The sequence below is a fragment of the Tenrec ecaudatus genome, chromosome 11 (assembly GCF_050624435.1).
Source record: "Tenrec ecaudatus isolate mTenEca1 chromosome 11, mTenEca1.hap1, whole genome shotgun sequence".
In the NCBI taxonomy this organism is placed as follows: domain Eukaryota; kingdom Metazoa; phylum Chordata; class Mammalia; order Afrosoricida; family Tenrecidae; genus Tenrec; species Tenrec ecaudatus.
Genome location: NC_134540.1, coordinates 37,484,221 through 37,490,530, shown reverse-complemented (window position 1 = coordinate 37,490,530; position 6,310 = coordinate 37,484,221). Strand labels below are relative to the sequence as shown.

Below are 6,310 nucleotides of genomic sequence, written 5' to 3'. Positions count from 1 at the left end.
CGATATGTGAATTATATGCCAATAAAACTGTTGGGAAAAATTGCTTCTTCCTAATAGGAGAGACTAGTCCCTGGAGAATCATGCTTGGTGAAGTAGCAGTTCAGCAAAAAAGAGGAAGGCCCTTGACAAGATGGATTGACCCCGTGGCTACATTGGTAAAAGCTCGAACAGCAGAATGCTTGTGAGGATGGAGCAGGCTGGGTCAGCACCTCATCATGCTGTACACGAGACTGCTATGAGTTGGAACTGACTCAACAGCATGTCACCACAATGATCAATAACAAGGAGCCCTGGTGGTGTGGTCAGATAAGTGCTGGACTGCTAACAGCAAGATTAATGGTTCAAACCCACCATCAGCCACATGGGGGGAAATGGAGCTGTCTGCTCGTATAAAAGTTTACAGCCTTGGAAACCTCATGTGGGGTTGCTCTGAGTCAGAAATGACTCATTCACAGAGAGTTTTTTATTAATTTTAATGAACAATACCATTTAGAGAATCTTTTTATGTGCTTGTTGACATTTGTATATGCTCTTTTATAAAATATCTATTCAGGGCCTTTGGACAGATTCTTCTGTCTTGTCCAGATCAGGAAATTGCAGGACATGTCACATCCCTAATGTTACCCATAAAGACCAATGTCATGAATGGATTTGGATTTGTGACTGGCTTGTCCCCATGGGCCTCTCATAGTGTCCCATGCCAGACCAAACTGTAGCCCTGAATCACTGGTTGGCCTTGCCCATGGGCTTCTGGCAGTGAAGCAGATTGCACAGTGGGGAAAAAATAATAAAAATAAAGTGTAAAGTGTTTACTATTCAAAAGTGAGTAAAATTTAAACATCCTAGTAAGTAAAAATATTAACTTTAGAGGTCTGACTTTGATTTGGGGGAAACTATAAAGACCTTGATTTAAAACAAATCCAAACAAAACAAAAAGCAAGCAGGGTCTTTGTCCAACAAGACAATTCTGCAAACACAGTCTTCTCATTCCAACCTTCCCTCGGGAAGTAAGCGGTGCTCCTCTCAGCTAAGAACCACTGAGTGCATCCCTTCCAACTTCTCAAGTTCACGTTTCTTTGGGAAGCAAACCTAGTTTCTGTTTCAAGAACAAGTGTACACCTTACCAAGAGACTAGGAAGACATTCCCTTAGTACTGACTGCATATTTAATCAGTGTGGCAGCTGCATATTCTCCTGTCAACTTGAGCGAAGGATTGGAGTCTCGCCTGGCAATCAGGCCATAGCCAATGAGGCCTCCGTGTGGACATGGCCTTCTCCTAGGTTTTGGGGAACTCCTGTTTTCCTCCCTGGAGGTGGGACTCTTTCTCAGCATTCACATTCCTGTTGACAAGCTACATGGAGACACACTAATGGCAGCCAGAGCCTGGACCTGGAGGAGTCATGTGGAGACTCGTGCCAGTGCCGAGATACTTCTACCACCACTGGATCCATAAGACCTTCCACCCATTGGCCTGTGATCTTCCTACGTTTGCATCATTGTATGTGCTGTGTGAGTCTAAAGAGGAATTTAAGGACTTGTTATCGGACATGTGGGCTAATATTGGACTTATAGACTTGATCTGGTCTGGGCTTGGATTTTTCTTTTTTCTAGTATATGTGCTGCCGAAGCGAGCACAGATGTTTTCCTACTCTTGGTTATAAAACTCTCTCTTACACACATATGAGTGACTCTGTAATTGCTTCCCTAGTCAATCCAGACTAATACAATAGTTCTTCTGTCTCCTTAGGGAAGAAAGAAAGGGAAAAAGAACAAATGGAGACTACCAGCTATCATTTTCAAATGAAGCACACCAAGATTATGTGCCCCTTCCTCAGAAATATAAATTCTACATTGTAATAGCTACAATGCTTTCAAAGTTCTTGTACGAGTCCATTGGTGAAAAAATGAGTTCAATCCTGGGGACCCAGGCCATGTGGCATAGAACACAGGGGCGCCAAATCCTGGACCTTCAAGATGCACAATATGCTCCAAAGGCCATACCTGAGGGATGAGTTGCGGAGACCCCCCAGTAGGTGAACTAGGCTTTACCTCAAACACACCTGTAACCTGAGGACATAAGACGGAAACTACATAGTATGTGAAGAAGTGGAAACCAGATGTACCAAGAGTACTGAACTATGGGTAGGCAGACCAACATTTACTGCTTCAATGCTTCGCTTGCTGTCTTAAGATATGTATCGTTCTGGCAGACCTACATCTGACATTTCCAGTGAATATTATTCTAAGTTTTGCCTGACCACCAACTCCCATTGTGCAAATAGCATCCAGTCACATAAGGATGTGTCCTGCACACGTGAATAATCCATGCTTTGTGATGTGTAGTTAGCCTAGACTTGTTCGATCTCCCTCTCTCAGTAGTGTTTTGAAATTAGTAATATGGGCTAATCAATGACACTATAAGCAGAAGATCCTTATGATATGGGGAGATGATCAAGGAGATTCTCTACCATAAATTAACAAGGATGTCTCTAAGGTGAACCAGAGACAAATAAAAAATTATATAGATTCAGGAATGGATTTGGGTCTCACATTTAATTCTAGCTCCTAACTAAGAACAATTAATTCTTACGACATGGTCCTGCTCGATACTCACCAATATGAAGGAAACACAGAAGACATGAGTATTACAGCAAAATGTGGTGAAGAAATTAGAGGGTGCCCGTCTATCAGAAAGAACTGCCTGGGGTTTTTAAGCCTTGTTTTCAAACAAGCAGCCATCTAAGTGAGATAGCCACTAGGTCTACATGGAAGCAGCACACCAACATCTATGATCCAAGAGTGGTAAACGGTATCATCCAAATCCATAGAGGGAATAGTGTCAGAGCTTCGATTGTGAGATTCCGGTGTGCAGAAGGAATGGAGGACAGCGAAAGCCTGAGATACAGTTGCAGGATCTGCATAGGGAATACGCCTCCACTGATTTCCCTTTAGCCATAATTGAGGGATGGGAATAACCTGGTTAAAAGACAGAGAATAATTCAGAGATGACTATAGTATGTTAAAATGATAAATCTCAATGGATGATGAAAACCTTGACACTTAATCTCCCTTCGGAAATACTTTGGGCTTGTTCAGCTTTTTAATCTTTCCTTTTCTTTCATGTTGGGGTTTGTCTCTTGTATTTTGTCATTGTTGGTAGTCATCTTACGACTCTCTCATGTGTTTTTCTGTTTGTTTGTTTGTATTATGAAACCCAGGATAGGTGAATCTATAGAGGAAATAAAAAGAACCAGGGTTCTTAGGGAATATGGAGGGGTATGAGGGAGCTGATATCAGGAACTTCAAGAAGGAAGAAAACATTTTAAAATGGATTGTGGTACCGATTGTACAACACTGCTTGATAGCGTTGAACTGTAGACTGGAATGATGTCTGTATTAGCTCTTAATAAAATGGTTTTGGGAAAAAATAGTTCAGATGTCTCCAAAGAATGAGAAGGGTAAAAACTTATTAAAACCAAGCAACAGTTCAGCTTAACTAGTAAACAATGTCTGCCCTGAGCATGCTGCTTTTTCACAGATATATGCTCTTTAGTTCAACAGCAACTCAAAAGACGATCTAGGAACTGTAGGGGGAGTGAGTTTATCCTAATGAGAAATGAATAACAGACAAGGCCGGTCACAATGGTTGCACAACTCAAAGACTAATCCACGTCACAGGACTGTGTGTGTGGTGATGCCGGCGGTGGTGTCGATTTTGCTGAGTGTATTCTCAAGAACCCAGCAAAACCATCGCTGTTGAACTGTTTCCCTGTCATAGCACCCCTGCAGGGGAGAGCGGCACTTCCCCAGAGGGCGTCTGAGGAGGCGGTGAGTCTTTGTGGAAACAGAGTGCCAGGAGCAGGATAATCGCAACCATTAATCTTTCATTCAGCAGTCAAGTGCTTAACCGCTGCACACCAGCACCCACGAGAAGGAGAGAGAGAGAGAGAGAGAGAGAGGGAGAGAGAGAGAGAGAGAGAGAGAGAGAGAGAGAGAGAGAGAGAGAGAGAGAGAGAGAGAGAGAGAGAGACAGACAGAGAGACAGACAGAGAGAGAGAGAGAGATCTCCTCCCGCAGAAACCAATGTGGCAATATTCACTTGAGCGGAGAAAAGACTTCAAGAGAACTTTTTAAGCACTTGTTTGCTATCAAAACTGGTGAGATGAAAAGAGTTAAGCATGAACATAACCTAATTAATGGAGCAATCCCTAAATTCACCAAGCTTTTCATACCCAAACAAAGAGAAGTCACTTTTCCCTAAAATGGAAGGGGTGTGTACCTTTTCTTGCTGGACGGAAAGAAGATAGTCATGTTAACTAAGATTCACTCTGCTTATTCTCAGTGTTGAAGTATTTTTATTAGTATCAATAAAAAATGTTATTTGGGGAATTTGCAGCTGGGATGGGGAAGACAGGTTTATCAGGTCTCCATCCTCTCTAGTTCCAGAGCAGCTGGGGCAGGGTGTCTGCGAGCCCTTTACAAGTCTCTGCCAGGCCTAACGCGGGCCCTTTTAAGTTAGTGGTGCACTGTGGGGGAGCTGCTGCTTGGGAGGCAGTAAACCAGCACTTCTGTTTGTTTGTTTGCCTTACTCCTAGCTCCACCACCCCACACCCACCCATCAAGGACCCTGAATCTATCCACTCCAGACTCAGCGAGAACTTCCGGCTGGGTCCCCAGATTTGGGCCGATTTTGTGCAAACAAGCTTAGCATGGTGTTTTATCTTAAGCAACCGCCTTACGTAGTCAATGGGCTGAGTCTGACCACTTCGGACTTGCTGCACCCCTTGGTGGGCTATCCCCGCCACCCCCGGAAACAGCGGCGGGGAAAGGAGCACGTTCACCAGGGCGCAGCTGGACGTGCTGGGAGCGCTGTTTGCCAAGACCCGGTATCCAGACATCTTCATAAGGGAGGAGGTGGCGCTGAAAATCAACTTGCCGGAGTCCAGGGGCCAGGTTTCCTTTAAGAACCAAAGATCCAAGTGCCACCACCACCAGCAGCAACGACAGAATGGGGGTCAGGACAAAGTGAGACCTGCCAAAACGAAGACGTCTCCAGCTCGGGAAGTGAGTTCAGAAAGTGGAACAAGTGGCCAGTTCACTCCCGCCTCTAGCACCTCAGTCCCCGCCATTTCCAGCAGCAGTGCCCCCGTGTCTATCTGGAGCCCAGCTTCCATCTCTCCACTGTCAGATCCCTTGTCCACCTCCTCTTCCTGCATGCAGAGGCCCTACCCCATGACCTCTACTCAGACTTCCGGTTATAGTCAAGGATATGCTGGCTCAACCTCCTACTTTGAGGGCATGGACTGTGGATCTTATTTGACCCCTATGCATCACCAGCTTCCTGGACCAGGGGCCACACTCAGCCCCATGGGTACCAATGCCGCCACCAGCCATCTCAATCAGTCTCCACCCAGGGCTATGGAGCGGCAAGCCAGGGCTTTAACTCGACCACCGATTGCTTGGATTATAAGGACTAAACAGCCTCCTGGAAGCTTAACTTCAGTGCTGACTGCTTGGATTACAAAGACCAGTCATCCTCGTGGAAATTCCAGGTTTTGTGAAGATCCATTGAAACTCTTTTTGTGGGTGATTAAAAATATTAATACAGTACTGGGCTGGACATTTCAGTTTTAGCCAGGCATTGGTTAAACAAGTTAGATGGGATGATGCTCAGATCGAAGTTCCAGGAGGCAGACAAGGAAAAAACGAAGGGCCTTCGAGGACCCATTCAACCAGCAACCTGAAATGGACCGACCAATCTCCCTAAGATCCTGTCATAGTTTTAGCACATTGGTTTTCCTGATTTGCAAAGTGTTCTAGGCACGTACAACCAAACACCACCAAAAATCAAATCAAGCTGAGTTGGGAGTGGGGGAGGGGAGGTCGTGGGTAGCCTTTCTTCAGCAGAGGGGCTCCAATGTGCTAGCCAATCCATCCCTGGTTGACTCTCAGGAACCGACAGTCCCAAGCTCATTCACGGTTCATGACCAACTGGTAGTTGGCACTGAAAAACTTTTCAGGGTTATGTGAATTGTGCGACTGATTGTCCTAGACGCACTACTTTATTTAAAATGTAATGTTCATAAGGAGTCAATATGTAGTTTAAGAGACAATCAGTATGTGTCTTCTATAAATGGCACATCTGTGGTTTCTAATCTGTGCTAGACTTCAAAACTATGATCTCCTGTTATTGTATGCAACCTTGAACTCCACCTCAGCAGGGGTTCTTCTGTGATTCAACAGGTTATAATTATAAGCAAAATGCAGAGCAACTGAGTACTTATCTAAAAAGATTACCTTCCGCTGGAGT

General features: G+C 44.7%; 1 non-coding gene and 1 pseudogene across 1 annotated transcript; both read left to right on the top strand.

Annotated features, from left to right (window-relative positions):
- The first annotated feature begins 643 nt into the window (after positions 1-643).
- Positions 644-776, top strand: LOC142462021 (small nucleolar RNA SNORA42/SNORA80 family). Its single transcript, XR_012787171.1, has one exon. It is a non-coding gene; the product is annotated as a small nucleolar RNA SNORA42/SNORA80 family (small nucleolar RNA).
- Positions 777-4,709: 3,933 nt separating this feature from the next.
- LOC142461682 (homeobox protein OTX2 pseudogene) lies at positions 4,710-5,561 on the top strand (annotated as a pseudogene).
- The last annotated feature ends 749 nt before the right edge of the window (positions 5,562-6,310 follow it).